Below are 26,138 nucleotides of genomic sequence, written 5' to 3' on the forward strand. Positions count from 1 at the left end.
CTAAGGCAGAAAAGCTCCTCCCAGGAGGAAACTGATGTCCTTGTTCAGGAGGTGCAGAGCTGCCAAGTGCGCACACAAGCGACATTAACACCAATCCCAAGGTGATATGAGACAACACACAAACATTAATTTTTTAATTTATTTAAATTTTTTCCCTTTTCTCCCGAGTTGTTTCCGGCCGATTGGCCCACTCTTCCGAACCATCCCAGTTGCTGCTCCACCCCCTCTGCCAATCCGGGGAGGGCTGTAGACTATGCCTCCGCCGATACATGTGGAGTCGCCGGCCGCTTCTTTTCACCTGACAGTGAGGAGTTTCACCAGGGGGGCGTAGCGTGTGGAAGGATCATGCTATTCCCCCCCCCAGAACAGGTGCCCGACCAACCAGAGGAGGCGCTAGTGCAGCAACCAGGACACATACCCACATCCGGCTTCCCACCCACAGACATGGCCAATTGCATCTGTAGGGACACCCGACCAAGCCGGAGGCAACATGGGGATTCGAACCGGCGATCTCCATGTTGGTAGGCAACGGAATAGACCGCCATGCCACCCAGACGCCCCGCAAACATGATTATTAGACAGGCTACCATTTAACATGTCTTCATTCTCACACCAGTGTCTTCCTCTCTTTCCTGCACAATCTATGAACACAGCAGGAGACCTTAAATAGTTGTCATCATGGATCAATAAGCCTGGGCAATCAGTTTGTTCTTCCAGGTTGAATGGGGGTAATGGAAATATTGAAATACCCATCACCATGTTGTTTTCCATGCATAATAACATACATTGGCTGTTTCATGTTGGAAGACAATGATACACATGCAGACATTTTGTTCTGTTATTAAAAAAGGTTTATGACAGTCGTCATTAGTTAAACTGTTCATGAAATAGGCCAACATAACATACACAAAAGTGGCGTGAGTGATTTTGCACAAGTCTATGCTTAGTGCACCTTCACCTAAAGTCCGGACAATACCACACAACGCCTTCATCTGCACCAAGACGTGGTCTGACCAGGCGGAGACGCAGGCGTTAATAGTTGGTTTTATTTGACACCAAACTAGCGCTGCACCACCTGATTGTGACTGACACACGCTCTACTGCGTCCCCACGCCCACTTCGGCGCAAGCGATGTCATGGCGAGCCCGGAAATTAGCAAACGCGCCCAGGTGAGAGAAAAACCACCCAACAAAATTGTCACTAGCGTTTGCGCCACCGCCGGACTTGCGCCATTTGGAAACTGGAGCTGTAGAAGAAAATTGTCTTTTTACGAGACTCAAGAGAGATTACTGATCAGAATTTCTATTTAAGGAACCACTGCATGTGTCCCGTCTTGTCCCTTCTGTGCGCCATTTTAAGGCCCTGACACACCAGGCTGATGATCAGCCGTCTGTAACCCTAGTTTCTGTGGTGTGTACCACACCGTCGGCACTAGTCGGACCCCTGTCGGCAGCTTTTCTGGCCGATTCAGCATGTTGAATTGGCGGAGCCCGTCGGTGAGAGAGCTCACTCTGATTGGCTGTTCAGCTTAGCGAATCAGTGCAGAACGCACATGCTAGTTGGCTATCGGCTGTAGTATTCGCGGTGTGTTCAAGCGCTATTTTTTGGCCCAGGTGGCAGGCGACGCAACGGTTGGCCTTCAGTCGCCGCTAGTCGGTTTGGTGTGTCTGGGCCCTTAGTGGTCTGAATAATCCACGAAGCAATAGTGATCCGTGTGTGTGAATAATGATCTGACACGGGTTTAGTTTTGTGCTTAAAGGCTTCTTATCACATCTTGCCCAGTAAACAAGCTGCGATGTCCTGGATCATTTTGTGTTGCAGCATATTCTTACAGACGACAGTCCATGTTCCCTTTTTTTCACAGGCATGTCTGTTCTGCCACACGGTATTTTTCCAACTTCACATTCCTTTTTATATAAATGGAGAAATAAGTTAGAGAATGAAGTAGCGGCATTTACTTGGTTGCTGCATTAACTTTAGCGGCAACTAAGAAGGAAGTTCGCGATCTTTATATTTACTATTTCTTCCCGCTTTTTTGTTGCATAGTTGGGTGATGCCAACGCCTTCTGGAACCTTGCACACGATGCAATAGTTTATTTTTGTAAACTACAGAAAGATTGCCCGAAGTGGCAAGGAGAAAAACTTTCTGACGGAGTAAATAAATGAACCGGAAATCTGGACCACATCCCGCAGTTATCTCATCCCTGTGTTGGAGTAACTGTGTTGTAAGCGTGACACAATCTTAGAGATCAGCCAAATCCATTTTCTTTACCCTTATAACAACTCAATGTACAAGATAAACTTTACGTTAACCGCTAAAGTATGTAGCTATTTTTATTTTGGATTGTTTTGCCCATTTTTCTCCCCAACTGTACCCGGCCAATTACCCCACTCTTCCGAGCCATCCCGCTCGCTGCTCCACCCCCTCTGCAGTCTACCACATGCCTCCTCTGAGGAGTTGCCAGCCGCTTCTTTACACCTGACAGTGAGGGGTCTCACCAGGGGGTTGCAGCACGTGGGAGGATCACACCAATCCCCCCAGTTCCCCCTCGCCCACATACAGGCGCCCTGACTGACCAGAGGAGGCGCTAGTGCAGCAACCATGACACGTACCCACATACGGTTTCCCACCCGCAGACACGGCCACTTGTGTCAGTAGGGACGCCCGACCAATCCGGCGGTAACACAGGGATTTGAACCGGCGATCCCCGTGTTGGTAGGCAGCGGAATAGACCGGCACGCCATCCGGACGCCCAAGTATGTAGCTATTTTTACCTTGCTATGGGCTACGATATCATAATGAAGAGAGAGAGAGAAAAAAAAAGAGGCTAAATTCTTCTTTTTTACATTTTTTTTACTGAAGGCTCTTCATCGCTCACTGAGTGCTTCTTGTAGCTGTCAAGGTCGTCTTTTCCTTCCAGGTTAATACTGGGGGGGGGGGGGTAGTCTGCCTCTCCCTGTCTGGAGATGTGAAGATGATATCAGCGGACAACTTCATGAGGACCTATGACTCAGAGCATGACGAATACAAAGAGGGATGCTTTGAGACAAACACGCCGAAGAAAAGAAAACAGCGAGTGACTGAATGAGCGAACAAACAAGCAAGCGGACAACGACTGGCTTGCGCAACAGTGTTGTCTTTGCCGCTGGCTTCCTTCAGTCTGAGCCGGTCTGTAGTGTGGGCCTAAACTGGTGGCAGGGGTCACGCTGGAAGACCCCTTCATTAACAAAAGACCCAGTTCTGTCAACCATGTTGACTTCGAGTTCCCAGTGAGAGAAGCTCATTAGAAAATCATTCCACTTCTACTTTGATATCAACTCACTCAAACGCTTCCCTAGAGCCGTGAGCCGGCTTGGTTAACAGTGCCTGGTGGAAACCGTAATAATTGCAAGCAAGTCCGAGACGCGCGGTACGCCAGTCGCCAGAGGCTGCTCAACAAGCCAACCAACAGGGTCAGGTGGTGATGGGATACAAAGGTGTGACATATTCAGAATACAGAAATGAGAGCATCTGTATTCAGCCTGCGTCAGGTCTCGAACCACGAGCAGCCGGATTACAGTTTGCTTCATACGTTCTGTGGAGGAGCTGTAATGCTACGTCCCTCCTAATCAGTGTCGGCTTATTGGTGTGGGACAATGTGTTCACGTTTCATTGGCAGGCGAGCACGAGCTCACGTGAAAAACTGAAGACCGAAGGGGAGATCGTTGTCTTATTTTAAAGAGCCTATTGTAGGCTGCAGTCTGCAACTCAGCACCGACACAACACGAAGGAAAACTCTCGTTTGCCACGTTATATTTACTCTTTACATCTTAGATCATGTAGTGTGTGTGTGTGTGTACCAGGTGTTCCTATTCTAATGGGGACCAGGGGCCTCGTGTATCAATCGTTACTATGGGCAAATTTGTCCTTACACACCTATGGAATTTTTTAGCCCTTAAGATTTGTCTGACAGGCAGTAGCAAAGCATGATGGTTATTTGTAATTCCTTCCTTCTAACATCTATTGTCTACCTCTTGCAATGAGCAATCACCAAGGCCTGCAAAGACGTCGGTGTTAGCCAGTCGGTGTCCAGATTCAGGGGTTACCCAGGTTCTACGCTGGTCTCTGAGACAAACTTCAGGGCCAAAAAATCCCATGGGTGTGTCCGCACAAATCTGCCCATAGAATGATTGATGAATGAGGCCCCAAATGTCCCCATTAGGATAAAAAAACAAAAAAAACAGAAACCACCTACCTTTTGGGGACATCTTGTGGGTCCCCATAAGGAAAAGGGTCTATTTTAGGGTTAGAACTTGGGTTTAGAGTTAAGGTTAGAATTAGGATGAGGTTAAGGTTAGGGTAAGGGTTAAGGTTAGGCATGTAGTTATGATGGCTAAGGTGGGGTGAAGGGCTAGGGAATGGATGTAGGCAATGAGGGGTCCCCACAAGTATAGGGTGACATGCTGTGTGTGTGTGTGTCTGTATGCAGTTTGTATGTAAAATTGCACTTCTCTGTCATAGCCTATTTCTTGTTCATGCAACATAATAATAATAACAATAATAATAATAGTGATAATAATAACAGGTGAGGTCAGCTAAAAATTCCCTATATGAAATGTAAATCCTCGCCTGTCCAATACGCCCTTGCACTGACCCTGCTCCTTATTAAAAGTAATTATACAATCTTTTAAATAACTATTAACTATTTCCAGACCAGCGTGTGCACATTTCCTCCTGCGTGCATGTTGGTGGAGCACAGTGGCATGTGGCAGATGGGCAACACACACTGAGATAGAGGCACGGGGATGCCAGCAACACCAAGGAACAAGCAGCAGAGTGACCCAAATAACATTCAGGACGCAGCGACAACTGTCCCACACAAGCCTTCTGAAGATGCATTCAACACACAACCTGAATAAATCACCCTACTTGAGTTGTGTAACTGAATGTGTTACCGACTACATTTAGGGCAGCGTATTTGGTATTCAGGGGCTAAATTCAGTACTTTCTCAAAGTATTCTGTGCAACCTTGCCGACTGGCTTTCACATCAGGAAATCTTTTGAAATCTTGACGTTTTGCCTCCTAAAGCTGCAGGTGGTGAAACCTTAAAAGAATTTCAAATTGAGACGTTGCTGAAGGTTCTTCAATGTTAGCACGTCAGCGACGTTCAAGCCCTTGGTTTTCACCGACCCCGCCTCGCACCATTTCCTGTGGCCTTTTTACACTGCTTTTACACTGGCACGCTGCAAAAAATGCTGTGTCAAAATTTAGACAAAATTTAGAATAAAAAGCAAGAAAATCATCAAAACAATACATGTTCCAGCTTGGTGGGATGTCAGGAAACAAGATCGATGTTCTTAAATTACGATAGTCAGTAACTGATTCTTACAACATGATAACATTTTCTCTTTTTTTTGGGGGGGGGGGGGGTTCGCCCTTTTTCTCCCCAGTTGTACTTGGCCAATTACCCCACTCTTCCGAGCCATCCCGGTCGCTGCTCCACCCCCTCTGCTGATCCGGGGAGGGCTGCAGACGACCACATGCCTCCTCTGATACATGTGGAGTCACCAGCCGCTTCTTTTCACCTGACGGTGAGGAGTTTCACCAGGGGGACGTAGCACGTGGGAGGAGCACGCTATTCCCTCCAGTTCCCCCTCCCCCCTGAACAGGCACCCCGGCCGACCAGAGGAGGCGCTAGTGCAGCAACCAGGACACATACCCACATCCAGCTTCCCGCCCGCAAGGACGCCCGACCAAGCCGGAGGTAACCAGGGGATTCAAACCGGCGATCCCTGTGTTGGTAGGCAACGGAATAGACCGCCACACCACCCAGACGCCCCATTTGAACAAGTCTGATACTCTTGAAATCACACAGGAATATGCTATCATGGGCGTCTGGGTAGTTTAGCAGTCTATTCCGTTGCCTACCAACACGGGATTCGCCGGTTCGAATCCCCGTGTTACCTCCGGCTTGGTCGGGCGTCCCTACAGACACAATTGGCCGGGAGAGTGGGGTAATTGGCTAAGTACAATTGGGGAGAAAACCGGGGAATAATCCAAAAAAAAAAGAAGAAAGAAAGACTAGTTCAAATATACCATTTTTGCACGTGTGTGCACATCCCTGCTGGAGTCTGGACTTGATTCTCACACTTCTGACATAATAACAAAGATGCTTCCCCCGGGAATGTCCATTATTTACTATGAAATACCAGATTATGTTCCAAAGTCTTCATTGCTGTCGAGACGACGGCCCGATATGGTCTTAATTCTTTTCGAGAGTTGCTAATATTTCATATCCAAGGTCAAATTGCATTTTCACTCTCCACTGCCTTCGGATTCCCAGGTCTCTGTTGCTGCTCTGCGCCCCGGCAGCCCGTTTGGGTGTCGGATGTGTTTAGACAGACTTGTGCACGGATGCCTCATCAGAATAAGGGGCCGTGTTTCTCCCCTCCTCTGCTCCTGCTGCTCCGTCGTCTCCAGCTGCTGCCGCTTCCATAATCAGGGCTGACACAGGCACGGGGACCATAATCCCCATTGATTAGGAACTTGAGATCAAAGCCTCCCACTGCTGTCACTCTCACCTCCTGCCTCCCCCCCCGTCTCCTCTCTGCTCTACCCTTCCACTCTGCCGCGCTTTCTCTGCCGCGCTCTCAACCATCTTTCCATCAGGGTACTTGTGTCTATGTTCAGGGTTCCTCCTCCGTTCTCTCTCTCCCTTTCCACCTCCCTCATTGCTCTCCGTCAACTTCTCGATTTCCTGCTCCCTCTCTCGTCCCGCCTTCCCTCCCTTCCTGCAACTCCCTCTCTGCCACGACCAACAGCCTCTCTGGTTCATTAAGACGTTTAAGATGCTGGATCCTCTAATGGCTTCCCGAGTGCTGCATTCAAATCCTGAAACCTGCACGGAGGAGAGCCAATCCATAACTTCACTTGCAGGTAATTTTACAGTTTTATCATCCAGTTGGTATCCATGGGATCCTTTTAGTAGAAATTTGTCCAAATACAAGTTTGTGCATGTGGCATTAGTCAGCTTTGCACACGTACAAGCGACAACATAACAGTGCAAAACCTACACGCAAATATTCCAACACAATATTCTCAGATCCAGGAGTTTGAATTGTAGTGCAGGAGGTGGTTGCCTGGTGTAGGTCACATGCCAGTGTGTGAATCAGAAAGCGGTTCTGCTACACTGAGAGAATTTATTGAGCAAAACATATTTTCATACTGGAAATGTCGCTCTTCGCTAAATAAATTCTAATACGATGGAGCAACCAGTGGGAGACCAGTGTTTCTGCTAAGCTGATGGATCCACACAGAGACCAGCAGCTAGTAAACAGATGTGTGTGTCACACCCCAAATATACATACTTATCATGCAATGCAGTATGGCATTTACCAAACCTGTTCATTAACAACGATCAACTATGATTTCAAATTCAGCCACTTATTTCTGAATGTCGTAAGCTTTCTGATCTGAGATTTGGTTTTTTTTTTGGTGGGGGGGGGGGGGTCCCCTTCAATTGTATCCAGCCAATTACCCCACTCGTCCGAGCCATCCCGTTTGCTGCTCCACCCCCTCTGCCGATCCGGGGAGGGCTGCAGACTACCACATGCCTCCTCCGATACATGTGGAGTTGCCAACCGCTTCTTTTCACCTGACAGTGAGGAGTTTCACCAGGGGGGCGTAGCGCGTGGGAGGATCACGCTATTCCCCCCAGTTCCCACTCCCCCCTGAACAGGCACCCCGACCGACCAGAGGAGGCACTAGTGCAGCGACCAGGACACATACCCACATCCAGCTTCCCATCTGTAGACACGGCCAATTCTGTCTGTAGGGACACCCAACCAAGCCGGAGGTAACACGGGGATTCGAACCGGCAAGCCCCGTGTTGATAGGCAACAGAATAGACCGCTACACTACCTGGACGCCTGATTTTTAAAAAAAAATATATATATACATAGTATATATATTACAAATTACATATACAAGGCATAGTGTATATAAAGACATCGTCTGTGCCGAATGTTTTCAATAAAGCATTTTGTCTTCCCACTGAGAAGTTTTATTTTATGTTATTTATTATTTTATTTCTATTGTCATCCATGGAGCAGATCTTCCAACGTTTTGCATGCTACTATACTTTTTACAACAAGACTTCACAAAGTGCGACAGCAAACGACATGTGGGCATTGTGGTCAAAATGTGGTGAAATCATAGTGGTGCAGGTACCATTTACGACAACAGAAATTGCTTATGTGCAAAAAAAAAAAAAAAAGGTTGCAAAGTGGGACTTCAACAATAAATTGATGTTTTATGAGGGTATTGTCCTTTGCAGCCTTTATGTGACACAGAAGAGTGTTTCCATTATTTTCCTGTGCAAAAGTGAGTCGTGCTGGGGAACGAGTTCACAGTAATTTTTGCAAATTGAGGGCTAATTGTGCGATGGGATGCATGGCAGAGGGTGAGCGGTGCACCAGCAGCCTGTGCACATGAAGCAGCCATTAACACACGTTACAGCATCAAACTGCAAATGACTCTTCAGTAAGAGCAAATACATCTCTGCTCCATATATCAAACACATGGCCGCACAGAGGTGTGTGTGTGTGTGTGTGTGTGTGTGTGTGTGTGTGTGTGTGTGTGTGTGTGTGTGTGTGTGTGTGTGTGTGTGCGCGCTTCCATGCAGGCAGGGGCGCAACGAGGGGGGGGTGCGAGGGTGCAATGCACACAGGCGCCGCATCAGCGGGGGGCGCCAAAAGTACAGTGTACAGTAAACAATTTCTGGTTATTGGCTTATTTGTTTTTTAAAAGTTTAACATTTATAAATGTTATTACTTAGATGATCATTTTGGATTAGAATATGTAGTTACATGCTATATTTTTTAATTATAATATTTTGTTTTTGCGTAGTGTTTTGACGCTCCCACTGATGTGGCGCCTGTGTGTATTGCACCCTCTGCACCCCCCCCCTTGATGCGCCCATGCAGGCAGATGTGTGTGCATGTCTGTGCGTGCGTGCATGTGTGTATGCCTCCATGCGTGTGTGTGTGTGTTTGTGTGTGTGCGTGTACCGTACCTTTTGTGTATGGAGTTTGCCCTTTATCAGTCTGCTATTTTGCACCTGTCCACAGAAAATAAAAAGAATAAATTGCCGTGAATTCAAATGTAGATCCAAACCCCTGATTATTCTGCACCCTGTAAGTCTGAGATTCCCAACTTTAGTTAAAAAATAAACAAACAAACAAAAAACAAGACTTGTGTCCTGTCTGTGTGTGCGTATATATATATATATATATATATATATATATATATATATATATATATATATATATATATATATATATATACGCACACACACACACAGACACAGTCCTCATCTGTCATCCTCTAAATCTTGTCCATTCCTCGTTTCCAGGAACAAATGCATATTTAAAGCACACTGGGCTTTCTGTTAGTGAGCAGGCACACACACTCACTACACAGCAAGCTGCCAACGCCCCACCGACAACATCCTACCACTTACAACAATGGGACACTGCGGGGAAATTTACAGGGCACACGCACACACACACACACACACACACACACACACACACACACACACACACACACACACACACACACACCCTGCTGAGATAACACGGCGAGATACTGGAGCTCCTCTACCAACATGAAAAAGGGGAAAAGTCCTTATTTGCTCTCCCAGTCTGATCTGCTGCTGAGGGCTTCTGCTGCAGCACACCTCCTGACACACACGCACACACAGGCCTGCAAACATGCAAATGCATAAACGCATCCGACAATCCAATGCACATGCAAACTAACTCACTTGAACACACACGCACACGCACACACACATATATATGTACTAATGTCTGTGTAAACACCCGTGCATGCGCACAAATATTTGCCGCGGAGGGTTTCTTGCTCAGCGCCTGCGAGATAAAGTGACGGGCTTTGCTGGCCGCGTTGTCTTCCACTCAGAGGAATTGGAAATCCCGTGAAATTGGTGTCGTTTTCATTCGGGTGTCCTCCAGCGAACAGGGCTGATTAAATAAACAAATGACCCGGCTCACGGAGGAGGCGCTCCAGACACGGCGAGGGGTATTGTAATCTCTGTCCGGAGCGTTCCGAGGGGGATATCAATTACTCCTGCAACCATTTCTTAAAACTATTATTCGTTCATATTACCATGTTAAATTATGTACACTGCATTCTGACACGCGGAGGAAAACCCACATGATGGGTGGAACTGGATTTCTATTTAAATCCATTAAGGGGCTGGAGGGGAGGATCATAACACAGTGTGGTGCTGAAATATTCATTGTCGACGCTTAAACACTTCTTTAGCAGTTTAATTAAACTATCATCCTTCAACTCTCCATCCTGCCCGAAGATCAGTATGCACAAATAATACCTTTTTTTTTTGGTGGGGGGGGGGGCAGGGTTCTCCCTTTTGTCTCCCTAGTTGTACCCCACTCTTCCAAGCCATCACGGTCGCTGCTCCATCCCCTCTGCCGATCCGGGGAGGATTGCGGACTACCACGTGCCTCCTCCGATACACGTGGAGTCGCCAGCCGCTTCTTTTCACCTGACAGTGAGGAGTTTCGCCGGGGTGACGTAGCGGGTGGGAGGACCACGCTATTCCCCCCAGTCCCCCCCCCCCCCGCCGAACAGGCACCCTGACCGACCAGAGGAGGCGCCAGTGCAGCGACCAGGACACATACCCACATCCGGCTTCCCACCCGCAGACACGGCCAACTGTGTCTGTAGGGACGCCCCACCAAGCCGGAGGTAACACGGGGATGGTCTCTTTGACACCCCGTTCAAATCAGCGTTCCTCCCTATCAAGGATGTGCACATCCTCATCCTTGGAAGACTGGCCACTGGCCTGTAGACGGGTGTAGACTGTGGAGTCCTGGCCTGACGTGTTAGCTCTCCTGTGTTGTGCCATCCTCTTGGCCAGCGTCTGTTTAGTTTCGCCGATGTGCAAGTCACGGCAACCCTCCCAGCGCTTAGCAGCGCACACTATACTGCTGTTTGTGCCGAGGGACCCGATCCTACGGGTTGGACCAATTTCTGGCGCTCTACCTGCTCACTCCCTGCAGTAAAATCCCATTTTGAATAGTATCGGCCCCAAGCCTCTGCCACCTGTTTAAAGGTGCCATGTGTATTTCTACTTGCAGCCTGACCTTCGCCTTCCAGCCATCTGCACAACAACCACAAATCAATGAGGCAGATAAACTCAAAGGGAAAGCTAGCGGACACACAGCATGTCTGCAAACTTCTGCCATTTTCAAACACCCCCAGTGGAGCTGGAAGGCAAGCGCACGTTTACAAAGACGGCACCAACTGTTGCAACGCTGCTCTTCAGAACACCGCAACGCCCTGCAATATGGGAACGCCGCAAGTGCCGGTCCAGTTATTGATGTTCTCAGCCATGCAGAGACATGTTTCCATTGTTTTCAGGCCAAGTACGACCGGTGGTATCAGCTCCCTCCTCATCCTAGTGCCAAATTCGCTCTGAAAAATATTTTTCAAGACTCATATCTTCTGAGAGTAATCGCATTAGCGTTCAGTAGTATAACTTCAGTTGACAACACATCTGACAAGTTGCCTTACCTGGGCTAGTCACGGTGGCTTTACAAGTAGCCTTACCTGGGCTAGTCACGGTGGCTTTACAAGTAGCCTTACCAGGGCTAGTCACGGTGGCTTTACAAGTAGCCTTACCAGGGCAAGTCACGGTGGCTTTACAAGTAGCCTTACCAGGACTAGTCACGGTGGCTTTACAAGTAGCCTTACCGGGGCTAGTCACGGTGGCTTTAAAAGTAGCCTTACCAGGACTAGTCACGGTGGCTTTACAAGTAGCCTTACCAGGGCAAGTCACGGTGGCTTTACAAGTAGCCTTACCAGGACTAGTCACGGTGGCTTTACAAGTAGCCTTACCAGGGCTAGTCACGGTGGCTTTACAAGAAGCCTTACCAGGGCTAGTCACGGTGGCTTTACAAGGGCAAGTTCTCCTTCATGTAATTCACAGCAACTACCACGGTCAGTAGCCACACTTCCATCCAAGTGCCTTAATGGGAATTTTCTCTTTTTGAATTAAAAAAAAGAAGTGTAAATCCATAAATAGTTGATGGAAACAAAAAATTCGGCCCTGAGATGGCCTGTTGGCCTGTTCAGGGTGTCTCCTCGCCAGCTGCCCAATGACTGCTGGGATAGGCTCCAGCATCCTCTCGACCCCAATTTGGATAAGCAGCTTGGATAATGAATGAATTAATAAATGAATGGAAACGAAAAAATGCATAAAAGTTTTTACACTCACTTGAGGTGAACCAACTTTTTATTCGGTGAAAGGAAAGGCAATAAATTGCGGAGGAAATACATTTGCCAAATGAAGTGTTAATAGAATTCAATCACATGATAGGCTGTGTCTTAATCTTAACCTTACACAGTCACTAGCGGATATTGACACATACAGGTGGTGGAGGTGGGTCCCACTTCTGGTTTCAGAACAGCATCATCGATACAGCTTCATCAAACAGGCGAGGCAAAAGGGTGTCCAGGTAGCGTGGCGGTCTATTCTGTTGCCTACCAACACGGGGATCGCCGGTTCAAATCCCCGTGTTACCTCCAGCTTGGTCGGGCGTCCCTACATACACAATTGGCCGTGTGTGCAGATGGGAAGTCAGATGGGGGTATGTCTCCTGGTTGCTGCACTAGCGCCTCCTCTGGTTGGTCGGGGCGCCTGCTCGGGGGGGAGGGGGAACTGGGGGGAATAGCGTGCTCCTCCCATGTGCTAAGTCCCTCCGGCAGAACCCCTCACTGTCAGGTGAAAAAATGCAGCTGGCAACTCGACATGTATCGGCGGGGGCATGTGGTAGTCTGCAGCCCTCCCCGGACCGGCAGAGGGGGCGGAGCAGCGACCGGGACAGCTCGGAAGAGTAGGGTAATTGGCTGGATACAATTGGGGAGAAAAAGGGGGGGGTCCAAAAAATAAAAAATAGGTGAGGCAAACCCTATCCTTAGCCTTCACCCTGACCTTAGTGATGCTATCCTGAAACACCTGTAACTTAGCAAGACATTTAACTATTTGCTCAAATTACACTTGAGAGCTGGATGGACCCATGATAAGTGACGGCTGGGAAAAATGTCCTCTGGTGTATAATCTGTTTCTCTGCGATGCACATGCATTTGTGTACTTCCTATTCTTACACGTGTTGGGAAGAGGACGGATGGTGTAATTTTTTTTTTGTATTGCTACTGCGGGGCGAACACCAACACAACGCAGTACTTCCATCACCCTCAGGATCGATTTCATTGGTCAGTGCGCTGAAAGCGTTCATCATCACTACTCTAACCATAACTCCACCACTCTGCCTCTACCTACCTCCGTGATAACAGGATTTAAATAAACACTGAAATTTGAATGACTCTAGTGGAGCATTTGCTGCTACTGCACGGCCTGATTTGCACTGCATTAGTTGGAGGAGGGGGAGGAGGGGGGTGCAGACGGGACGGGTAGGGCAAAGGGATACTGTTTTCTATTTATTTGATCGTGGTCATTTAGCTGGATGGATATATGTGAAGATAAAAAAAAAACAACCTTGAAATGAAACTCTAAATGTGCATTATATAGTCATTTGTGTTAATGCACCTGCCCCAAGGCAAATGTCAAACAATAAAGACACCTTAACCGGTGTAGCTCTGCTGTTATGGATTGCAGAGAAGTGGAGAATGGATTATTTTTTCATTCAGCAACCCCTTCTATCCATATTCCGCTTCAGGGGGGACAAAATATTACACATAGCACCTTTTAACCATTTTAAAATTTCAAACTTTCATACAAGTGATAAAATGAATATGTCCTACCAAAGTGAAGCACTTTCCATGTGATCAGGTAGCGTAATCCTGCATCAAGCGTGTTTTGCTAACAGGCACTGCCATTACACGCTACACTTAACCTAGTGTAACGACCCCGGATGTGTAGACTCGCTAGCCCTTGGCTAACGGATTCCCGGCTGCCCCCTGAATTCCCGCTACACTGGTGGCAGCCGGGATCGAACCCGGGTTCCCCGCACCACGGGTGAATGCGCTAACCAGTCAACTAAAGGGTCCGACCCGTTAAACAAGGGCTAGCAAGTCTAGTCATCCGTGGTCGTTACAGTTACACAACCCCTCTCCTTCGCGAAGCGCGTCCCCGCGCTTTAGCATACCAGCTCCCTCACGCCTCAGAGCGCGTATGCATCCCACTGCTGCCACCAGTGTAGCAAGCATTCAGGGGGCAGCCAGGAATTGAACCTGGGTTCCCCACACCACAGGCGACTGCATTAACCAGTCAACTAAAGGGTCCGACCCATTAGCCAAGAGCTAGCGAAGTCTACGCATCCATAGTGGTTACACTGTTACACTAGTAGTTGGTTTGGGCAGTAAGCTAACACTAAACTCGTTGGGGAACTTTGTGATGTGCTTATGATGCTCAGTGAAAGGTTCTGCAGCCTTTCAATTTATATGGTTGTCTGTGGGGTAACAGCCGCACATGGAGCAGAGGTGTGAATTCATGAACAGACCTTTTGCTGACTTAAAAACAATAACGTGGAAATCTCATGTAACTTGCATTACCCCCAGGTTTCCCACCCTTTCAAGGAAATCATTTTCCAGGATTTTTCAAGGACATATTCAATTACTTATATACATGTTTGCTGTTGCTCACAGGTCACCTAAGAGTGATGTTGTAAAACCATGAGCATGTTAACAACAGGCTAACAATGCACAAAATGCGCTGCTGTCGCATAAACACCGTGTTAATCGAAGCCTCTTTTTACGTGTTTATTACCTGTTTTGCCTCCCACAGGTGGCGCTGCAGCTGTAAGCTCAGGAAAACATTTGAAAATGTAATCTCGTATGCACTTCATAACATTACAGCTTTATAACTGTGTAATTGTATAATTTTCCAGGATCTCGTGACTATTTCCAGGACATTTTATAAGTTTTTGAATTTTCCAGGTGTGTTCCATGACGGGAAAACTAGTCCAAAAAATTGCAGGATTTCCAGGAGGCATGGGAACCATGCCCACACACACAACACACGCATGCACACACACACACACACACACACACACACACACACACACACACACACACATATAGTGCTGCAACCAGGGGCGATTCTAGGATCAGAGCTTTAGGGGTGCTGAGCACCCAGAGTGCTGGCCGGCCACGCAAGATAAATTTGGGGGGGTGGATCAAACCATTTTCGAAGCATGGGGGGGTGCTGTATTTTTGTTGTTAAAATATTACGTTTAAACCATATACTGGATATGGTTTCGACATTTCTTCAGCTTACTAAACATGGACATACAGTAAAAAATAAAAAATCTCTTAAATGTTAGGGGTGCTGGGGTTCAATTTAGGGGTGCTGCAGCACCCCCAAAAATGGGCTAGAAACGCCTATGGCTACTTCCATCACCAGCTCCGGTGAAACGGTAGAGGCTAGTTCCCATCGATGCAGAGAACGGTCAACTGAGCATGCGCAAGTACTCGTCGCCTCCGTTGTTTGGGTAGGTTAGGGTTAGGACGGGACTAGGCGCTAGAATTCTAGGAAGACCCGCCCCTACTCTGCGTCTGATTAGCTAACTTTAACCCTAACCTTAACCTACCCAAACAATGGAGGCGACGAGTACTTGCGCATGCTCAGTTGACCGTTCTCTGCATGGATGGGAACTAGCCTCTACCCCGGTGAAACGCTGTTTAGGTCAGAGCGCTTTCCTCCGGGGGGGGGGGGCGGGGGGGTCGACGTTTCGTTCAGTTCCGCAGCGTGAAATACATGCGCGATGACGTAACCGACGAACTGTCGACAATGAAATTCGTGAGCAACTAATTTTGTTATCGATTTTTTTTTGTCGACTACGTCGATTAACCTTTGCACCCCTACACGCACGTGCACACACACACACACACACACACACACCTCATTGGTATGACTCCGTGGGGGTGATGCTGTGTGCGGGGGGGGGGGGGTTACAGGTGATGCCGCTCTGCATTGCAGCCAAATACTTTTGACATGTAAATGGAAATCCTACCCCGGAGTTTACAAGCCAGCCCAACTGTTACCTCAGCCACCAGAGAAGCAGGAGAAACTGCTGTCACTGCACAAGACCGAGAATAAATAAAGTTGCGAGACAAGAACAAATGAAGGCCTGTAATGGAAAAGTCATATTCAGTTTGAGCAAAGCCAGCAAAAGCACACGGGGTTCAACCAGTTAGAAGTGCATAAGGGATGGCTGTCGGGGGGGGGGGGGGACGCTGGAGGAAATAAGTCAGCCAAGAAACTTTTAAATTTGGTGAAAACTTAATAGGCAAGAAATTGGAATGGAATCGAAATGTTAATCATATCTCTGGCGTCTCCCTCCGTTTGAACTCTCCGGGTCTCGGAGATTTTGGGGAACAATGAAGGGATTCAGCTGCGTCCTCAGCTTGCCGTCCTGACTCACAGATCTCATCTGCACCCACTTCGAATCTGCATACTAATAAACTTGGCTTTAGAGTGATCAGAATTGCCAGAATAATGTTTGTGATGCGCATATGTATGCAAAAACGCTCCACAGAGATGGAGATTCAAAGTGGGGGGGGGTTTTCATAATACAAAGCTTGAAATTATTCTGCATCTCCCTGCATATTTATTTACACACATGCCAGCTTCACGTGAGAGTATAATTTTGTCGTGCCTAACATATACTTAATCCCTCATTCCAAAGAAAACAATATTTTCTATCACTTGTGTTTTCAAATTGCCGAGTAATTCAATTCCAGAGACACACCAGCCGCCACTTACATAAATCACACAGGCTTATTAAACTGGAAGAGTATGAAGAAGCTAAGATGATCGATAGTAGGTATTTAGTGAAGATGGCACATGGCCACTAGTGATCTCATTGTGTGTGTGTGTGTGTGTGTGTGTGAGAGAGAGAGAGGGTGTGTGTGTGTGTGTGTGTGTGAGAGAGAGAGAGGGTGTGTGACAGAGAGGGTGTGTGTGTGTGTGACAGAGGGAGAGACAGAGAGAGAGACAGATAGAGAGAGAGACAGAGAGAGAGAGAGAGAGACAGATAGAGAGAGAGAGGGTATGTGACAGAGAGGGTGTGTGTGTGTGACAGAGAGAGACAGAGGGTGTGTGACAGAGAGGGTGTGTGTGTGTGTGTGTGACAGAGAGAGAGACAGATATATATATATATATATATAGAGAGAGAGAGAGAGAGAGAGAGAGAGAGAGAGAGAGAGAGAGAGAGAGAGAGAGAGAGAGAGAGAGAGAGAGAGAGAGAGTGTGTGTGTGTGTGTGTGTTACACTCACTGTCTGTCCTTCCCCTTCTCTCTCCCCCTCGTTACGTCTTCTCCCAGTCTGTCCTTAGGTCTCTTGCCGTCTGTCTAACACACACACACACACACACACACAAAGAATGACAAGAAGAGAGACAAGGACATTGTGAGTGAGGGGTGGATAGAGGATAGAAAAGAGGGCAACAGAAGTGACACAAGATAACAAAAGTGACGTTACCATACAGACACACACACACACACACACACACACGCCGATGGTGTCCTACATGGCGAGGGTGGTTCTTGTGTGAAACAGGGTTGTCTAATTTTTTATCAGAGCAGGATCCCATTTCCTTTGCGTTGACCCGGCAGATGGATTCCCTCGTGCTGACCATTCATCACTCGCCACCCCAAAACTTGCCTTGTCCCCTTTTACACCAATGACTAATGGACTCCAGAGCATCTTCTTCCTCCAGAAAACAACGCTCGTTTACTGCGTCTTCAAGAAGTCTCTAAAAGATCTGGTCCAACCTGGATCTTTTTGGGCCAAAAAAAAAAAAGCTCAGGGGGAGAACGAAGACCGAAGAGGCGAAGAAGACCCCAATTCAATTTACCACAATTCAAGTGTATATTAGGTGGTGAAAGGGGAAATCTTTCAATACAGTCCCAAGTATTTTACTGCAGTGGAATCTGCTTTTTTCTGAGATGTAGACCACCGTAGTGGACCACCATCATGTCATGTTTACTAATTTACCATCATCTGCCTTTAATACTTAGCCAATTACTCATTTTCATTTACACTATTCTTTCTTCCCTTCTGGTTTTTACCCTCTGAAATATGAAATGCAAATTATTTCCTGTTGTAAGCACAGGAGTGGTTTCTTCTATACGATCTTCAATACGTGTGCAAATCCAAATAATGCCATGCAGAATAATTTACATCATGAAAAGGGATTTTCCGGTTTTTTAAACAAAAGAAACAACGGGGAACCACCGCATCAGCAATGATGGGGGCAAAAGGACAAAAAGTGTTGCTGTAGTCCTCTGGATTTAATTAGTCACTCAAACCCACTGTGCATGCTGAATACACACACCCCATTTGAAAAAACCGCTCAATTGTGCCAAAGAAAGTAATGAATCCTACTCTATCAGTGAATTCCATTGGCTCGTTTACGCTAACTAGCATAGCAGAAAATGAGGCATTTGTTATCATAACAGAGGAGACATTAAAATTCACTGGTGACCCGGCCAATGCATGAGGAATGAATATATTATTATTATTATTATTTGTATTATAATATGATGATGATGATAATGATGACGGTGGCACGATGGCGCAGTGGTTAGTGCGGTCGCCTCACAGCAAGAAGGTCCTGGGTTCGAGCCCCGGGGTAGTCCAACCTTGGGGGTCGTCCTCTGTGTGGAGTTTGCATGTTCTCCCGTGTCTGTGTGAGTTTCCTCAGGGTGCTCCGGTTTCCTCCCACAGTCCAAAGACATGTAGGTCAGGTGATTGGCCGTACTAAATTGTCCCTAGGTATGAATGTGTGTGTGTGTGTGTGTGTGTGTGTGTGTGTGTGTGTGTGTGTGTCGGCCTTGTGTGATGGTCTAACAGCCTGTCCAGGGTGTCTCCACGCCTGCCGCCCAATGACTGCTGGGATAGGCTCCAGCATCCCCGCGACCCTGAGAGCAGGATAAGCGGTTTGGATGATGGATGGATAATGATGATGATTGTTATTAGTTTTGTTTTGACAATAATAATATTAATAATAATAGCAAAAGGTCAAGTTTGAAATGGTGACTATTATGGGTCACCAGTGAGGGTTATGTTAAAGTTTGAGGGTACGTAAATGAAAGCGTTACGGAAGCATGTCCTAGTGTGTTGCTGTGTGTGAACTGAAGATTGAATATAAGTAAATATCAGTTTTACTCTGGTTCATGAAAAGTCTCGATGGAGCTCTCAGAAGCCGCTAAGACAGTTTCACGTCTGTCTCTCCATGCTGGTCGGCTTAGCCTGCCTACCTCTGGGACCACCATTACGCCCTGGCTCGCCAGACACCGAATTGAACTGAATGCAAAAAATAAAAAATAAAAAAATCCTCTCTCCTCTGTAGCGTCATGCCGTCTCAACAAACAGCAGGAAATACTAAAAATGTTTGGGCAGCCCACTCGCGTTCTGAGAAAAGAAGCAGGCTCGGCTCCGTTTGTACAAACAGACACCCACACCGTTTACTTTTGACAAGAAGCGCTTATATTGCCTTTCAAGAAGTTAAAACTCCGTTTTAATTGTGTGTGTGTGTGTGTGTGTGCACGTGCATGAGTGTGTGTGTGTACTTGCACACTGTATTCCTACATTGCTTATTTTCACAGAAATTAAATAATGAATCACGACACTCAAGACTTGTCCCCCTGGTTAAATGGTGCTGCAGGGATGCTCGCACACAACACTGAGTTTTGGTTAACGGAATTCACAGCTAATCAGGATGCTAGGTCAAATTATTGAGCGTACACACACACACACACACACACACACACACAAATACGCTTTCCCTCTCACAGCAGGTCTCTGGCGGGATAAGCTCTCTGGATCGCTGGTCTTTACCGTTACACTATTAGCCGGACATTTATGGATCGCGTGGAGAGAGGGAAGGCGAGACAGGCAGACAAACAGAAGGAGAAATGAAGGAGAGGGGATAGACGGCTAGACGGAGACGGAGAACGAAGGAGTGAGCTGTACAAGTAAGCAAGCTGAGGGGGGCTGAGCAGAACCTCAGAGTGTTCTGTATGTGCATCTCCAGCCAGTCGGAACACTGTTGACATTTCATACGCTTGTCAACGCCGCAACTGCCAGAACATTACGAGCAACTAAAAACGCCACCCGGCTGCAGCAATCAATAACTTCCCCATGTCCATCCCACGGCGCTGTTTTACCGTATTGTAATAACTGCACTGAAGGAATGACAATTACATGAGGAAAAAAGAAAAAAAACTAGAAGAGGGTACTCAGTAGAGGGCAGATCCCCGCTAGGCGTATCGCTCCTTCTCCGGGGCTCGGGCTTAGGCGAGCAACCAGCTGAGGAGTGAGCACTCAATTGTGGTACAAAACAGGTTTCCAAAGGTTGTGAATCACTGCAACTACGAGAGGGCCTTGATGATACAGTCACGACGGCGCCCAAACATTATTAGGCCGACGGGCCCGGTGGCATGAGAGATCAGCAAGCGGACAGATATACACGCACACATGGACAGCAAAACAACAGTGTTCTTCCTGCCATTACAAGACTTCTGTACAGCGCCCGAGTTGATTGAATGGGAAATATGGAAAAATAAAAAGTTTTAATATGCAGCACTCAAGCTAAAAAAATCTACCTAATAAAAACACTTTGCCTGTCAAGTCTGTGGATGTGCAGCCTCTTAGGAGGACCCTCGCACGAACGCGGCCACACGGGAACGGTTTGCAATGCACCCATTTCGGTCGAACCCCGACCCTCTCTTTATTTCCACGACACAATGACGCTGGGCACACCGTTTATGGTCATGCACGCGCGACTCACATCTACGGTCGACTCAGATCCGGCAGCGACAAGACCATGCAACACTTCCTGTTTTGACTGCAACCGAGAGGAAGTTGCTCCTTTATACCGTTCGCATTTTTTGGATTATCAAAGTTCTGTTAATCATTTTCTGATCGTGTCGCTCCCCGAGCCGAGTCAACCACAGATACGAGTCGAAAGACAAGAGGTTATTCTTTTGGGCTCATCCAGTGTTCCTCCAGTTCTCCTGTGCTGAGACCAGCAGTGAATGGTCTGCTGGCTTGCCAAATACGATCGACTTCTCGTTTACTGCCAAGACTCCCAAATATTAGATTGTTTTGGACGCTGTCGCTGCCTGATCTGAGTCACGTCTGCGGTTGACTCAGATCGGGCAGCGACGGATAGCGGCGTTGGTCGAGCGAGCAGGAGAGTGATGGAGAGAGGGAGCGGCGGTAGCGAGAACAACGCTTTTCGAAGGTTTTGAAGGTTTTTGATCATACAGTCATTAATGTGCAAAGAGAAAAATATTTTAGGCCAAAAAAGTAAAAAAAAAAGTTAGTTTTGCTCAAACAGATCACAAAGACGAATTACCGAGACAGCGGAGAACAAGAGGCATCGCTAAGCAGGTGTTTGTTTCACAAGCGTGACACGTGAGATGCAACAGACTTATCCTGCTCTTTTTGGACTTGTTTCACATAGAATTTGCAATTTCAAGCCACAGACACGTCGCAAACATAGGCAATCGGTGACTCCGCAATCGTTTTCAACCCCCTGCCTCATTTGGTTTACTAGAAGCTATATATATCAGACAGTCAACCGTCCCTTTGTGGAGGAACCTCGTTGTGGACAGAGGTGGAAAACCCGGCTTCAGAAAGTAGAAATACTAACCATGTATTTGCTCCACCCATGGACTAAACCAGCTGATTTCACTAATTAGTTCTCCTACCTGGCTGAAATGTTGTGCTAATTAGAATCAGCTGGTTTAGTGCATGGGTGGAGCAAATACATGATTAGTACTTCTTCTTTCTGAAGCGGAGTTTTCCACCTTTGGTTGTGGATTATCCCTTACTTAGATGAGTACCCACAGTCATTTCCACAAGTTGGCGCCTATATTCAGATGGTTGTTTGGGAAAAAAGGAGTGGTGGAAGAAAGAAACTTTTCCAAGAAGTCCACACCCATCAATCAGATGCTTGGCCTAAACCAAAGCATTCCATATGGCAAGGCTTCAGTGGGCCTCTCCTGTGATGACAAAATGGGAGAAATAGCAATTTATACCTTTCTTAACAACTCACTATCGCCATATATAGTGTAATCCTCAATAATTACTCTTCATAATCTTAGTGATTATCATGGATTTCTGGCTTTGGATAAGGAATAATGTGGAAGTAACTTCTTCATTACAATTCTTTTTCTTTTTTTTGGGGGGGGGGTTTGCCCTTTTTCTCCCCAACTACACTTGGCCAATTACCCTACTCTTCTGAGCTGTCCCGGTTGCTGCTCCACCCCCTCTGCCAGGGGGGGGCTGCAGACTACCACGTGCCTCCTCCAATACATGTGGAGTTGTCGGCTGCTTCTTTTCACCTGACAGTGAGGAGTTTCACCAGGGGGACGTAGCACGTGGAAGGATCACGCTATTCCCCACAGTTCCCCCTCCCCCCCAAACAGGTGCCCCAACCGACCAGAGGAGGTGCTCGTGCAGCAACCAGGACACATACCCACATCCGGCTTCCAACCCACAGACACGGCCAATTCTGTCTGCAAGGATGCACGACCAAGCCGGAGGTAACACGGGGATTCGAATCAGTGATCCCCATGTTGGCAGGCAACAGAATAGACTGCTACACTACCCGGATGCCCCTTGATTACAATTCTTAAGTGAATCAGTCAATCAATCAATCAAGTTGTAGCTTATATAGCACTTTTCTAGCTGCAACAGCCACTCAAAGCGCTTTACAATTAATTCAGCAATGATACCAGACCCTATCCTATTAAAAGAGCAACAGACATCCATTTACGATGGACAAACTCTGCAGTACATTAAAATCTAAGACTCATTATCGGAAAACAACAGGATGCCAAAACAATAAAAATGAAGTAACACACATGGGGACCCCGTCCATGCACAGCCATTAGACATTTCAAACCAGACAGAATATAAAACACACATTCTTGTATTAGTGATATCACGAATGGTGATATCTGTCAGTGAAAACCCTCGCGAAAAGCTTTCGTGAAACCAGCCCCTGACCAGTGGCTACCAACACAGTTGGCATGCCGAACAATAAAACTCGCCTTATTATTTTTGATGGTAGTCATCGCCATGGTTTACACTTCCGTCTGGCTAAAACCCCCATTGCATCAAATTACTTCATCAGCTGATGTACTGCAGGCCCTCGGCATTTTGATGACGCCCACTGCCTGCACAATATACATTCTGGGATTTTCAAATGACAGTAAGCAAATAATGAGGGTCTTCATTGTCTTTCTTTTTTTTTTTACCAAGCTCGATATTTGCAGCATATATAAAAGTCCAGACGTACTTCAGGTGAAATATTCAGCGCCTTAAGAGCCACAGGCTAGTTATATTTAGATCCCAGCACAAAGCCGAGATCTTTTCTAAGCTCTGAAAGGACTTTTCACCCCAGGAGGGGAAGTGACTTTTTCTGTTTTCTTTATTCCCCGGACTCTAAATTGCCGCTCTCCAAAGTGCTTTTATATCAGCCGGCTTTCACTGAAAGGCGGCGAGGGGTCAATTCGACAGTCTTGCACATATTAATAACGCAAACTAAGACAGCTCGTGTGCAGGTAAAGACCTCGGAAATGTAAATCCGTGACGCCTCTTTCTGGAACCTTTTCATGGCCTAATACGGAAGGCCTTGGTGAATACTGTTTGACAGCCGGCCCGGCTTATTCTTTCTTTTTCTGTTGAATCCACCTTTGTGAATGGTTCAGAAATAACCCATCGCTCTTAGGGCTGCAAGCTGTGTTTCTCCCCGCTGCTTTCAACTAGTAAAAGTATCCATCAACGAGCAGCGCAGGGTTCAAATAACGCCCCGCAACCACAGCAAGTCGTATTAAGGGGTTTCTAATGGCATTACTGCCCTTGGCTAATGCAACACAGGCTAAAGCAACATGTGGGCTAATGTACCATCTGTGTAAGTGCGTAGTGAGTGTGTTTGTGAATGCCTGCACATGTGTGTGTGTGTTTCTGTGTGTGTGTGTGTGTTTAGCCACATGTATGCATGCTGTGCATGAATATGCAAGCAAACTTTCTGTTGCTCTTTTGCTACACTAGCAGGGAGAGAAAGCATTATTTATGCTGTAGGTAAGCGGTAAATGTACTCTTTTACTTAGAACGACACAAGGATCTATACTAGTATTACCTACTGCAGCATCCGAAATAACTGCATATCTGTATTTGAGAGGTGTTGGTCAAAACATTAGGTAACACTATAATAACTACACAAACGAAGCATTGGTTAAGTATTAGTAACTACTGAATTCATCACTTGTAAAGCATTTGTAAAGCAAGGCATGCACCAATGGTTAGTGAGTGTGTTAACAGATATGTATAAATACTTGTTAATACCGCAATTCATGATTATTCAGGTAGCTGCTAGTTGTTAGTGAAGTATTTTGTATGAGCTCATCTCGTGTGAGGACTATTTATGTCTTACAAAGCATTTACAAATGAGATTGAAAGGCCGGCAGCACCTTGAGACTCACAAAAGTCTAAAGGGTCGTTAGAGCCTTTAGAAAAAGTGTAAGTACATGATTAACACACTGTTTAGATGTATATTTGTGCATGAATTAATCATGAACTGTAGTATTAATAAGTATTTATAAACATCTATTAACACTCACTAACCACTGGTGCATATCTTGCTTTACAAATGAGGAATTCAGTAGTTACTAATACTTCACTCGTGCTTTATTTGTGTGGCTATAAAGTGTCACCAAACACTGAATTTGTATTTTACCTCCTCTAAGTGACCACACCAGGTGCTGTTATTGGAGGATAAATACACAGGACAGTCACTCAAGCACACACAAACCCACCACAAATTCACTAATGCAACTGCTTATGCAACTCCCACATTCACTCACACGTGTGCGTATGCACATCAAATCATTCCATCCTACACACACGCTCTCACTGAAACACACACACACACACACACACACACACACACACACAACTGCCTGTAGACCTTGGAAGACAGCCCAGGCCTTGTCAGAGAAGGGCAGGGCGGTTGGGGCTATAGGTCTGGCCAGGGATATCCTGCAGGATGAGAGGATTGTGAAGGAGCGTGAGAGAGAGGGAGAGAGCACCTCTCAATCAATTTGTATTGAATCCCACTGCAGTGGGAACAAGATAAGGGATATAGACCTTGGGGATATAACAAGCCAATGTATTTTTTTTTTTTTTTGCCGTTTGGAGTGGACGCTTCTTGCCTCAAGATAACCTCTAGAGATACCTCGTCACATTTTAGTCACAGGGGCAAGGGACACTAGTTGCATTTGAGGGACTTCACTGACTTCTGCGGTGATTGGGGTATTACATATACTGAAATCTCTCACCGAAGACTCTTCAAGCTGCAAATTAGGTCGTATTATTATTAACAGCTACAACAAATGCTATGTCATTTGTCATGTTTGCTTTTTTCGGAGGGGGGGGGGTTGGTTGATGTTTGATGACAACCGGTGAAAATCTGAATTGTTAAAGTTAAATTATTCAAATTAAATACAATTAATAATTGTATATAATTATATACAGTTCGTTGTTTTTATACAATTTCTATTTGCTCATGCTTCCTTCTATAATCACGTTAAACATTTCACAAAAGGGCGTCCGGGTGGCGTGGCGGTCTGTTCCGTTGCCTACCAACACGGGGATCGCCGGTTCGAATCCCCATGTTACCTCCGGCTTGGTCGGGCGTCCCTACAGACACAACTGGCCGTGTCTGCGGGTGGGAACCCGGATGTGGGTATGTGTCCTGGTCGCTGCAGTAGCGCCTCCCCTGGTCGTTCGGGGCACCTGTTCAGGGGGGAGGGGGAACTGGGGGGAATATCGTGATCCTCCCCCACGCGCTACATCCCCCTGGTGAAACTCCTCACTGTCAGGTGAAAAGAAGCGGTTGGCGACTCTCATGTATCGGAGGAGGCATGTGGTAGTCTGCAGCCCTCCCTGGCTCGGCAGGGATGGTGGAGCGGCGACCGGGACGGCTCGGACGAGTGGGGTAATTGGCCGGATACAATTTGGGAGAAAAAAAGGGGAGGGGAGGGGAGGGGAGGGGAGGGGGGGGTTTCCAAAAG

At 46.8% G+C, this 26,138-nt stretch overlaps 1 protein-coding gene across 1 annotated transcript in view; it reads right to left on the reverse strand.

The window, feature by feature from the left end:
• tnr (tenascin R (restrictin, janusin)) overlaps nt 1-26,138 on the reverse strand; it is a 160,674-nt gene that overhangs the window by 122,363 nt on the left and 12,173 nt on the right. The window lies entirely within an intron of this gene.

This window comes from Lampris incognitus, chromosome 14, assembly GCF_029633865.1.
Source record: "Lampris incognitus isolate fLamInc1 chromosome 14, fLamInc1.hap2, whole genome shotgun sequence".
NCBI classification, from domain to species: Eukaryota; Metazoa; Chordata; class Actinopteri; order Lampriformes; family Lampridae; genus Lampris; species Lampris incognitus.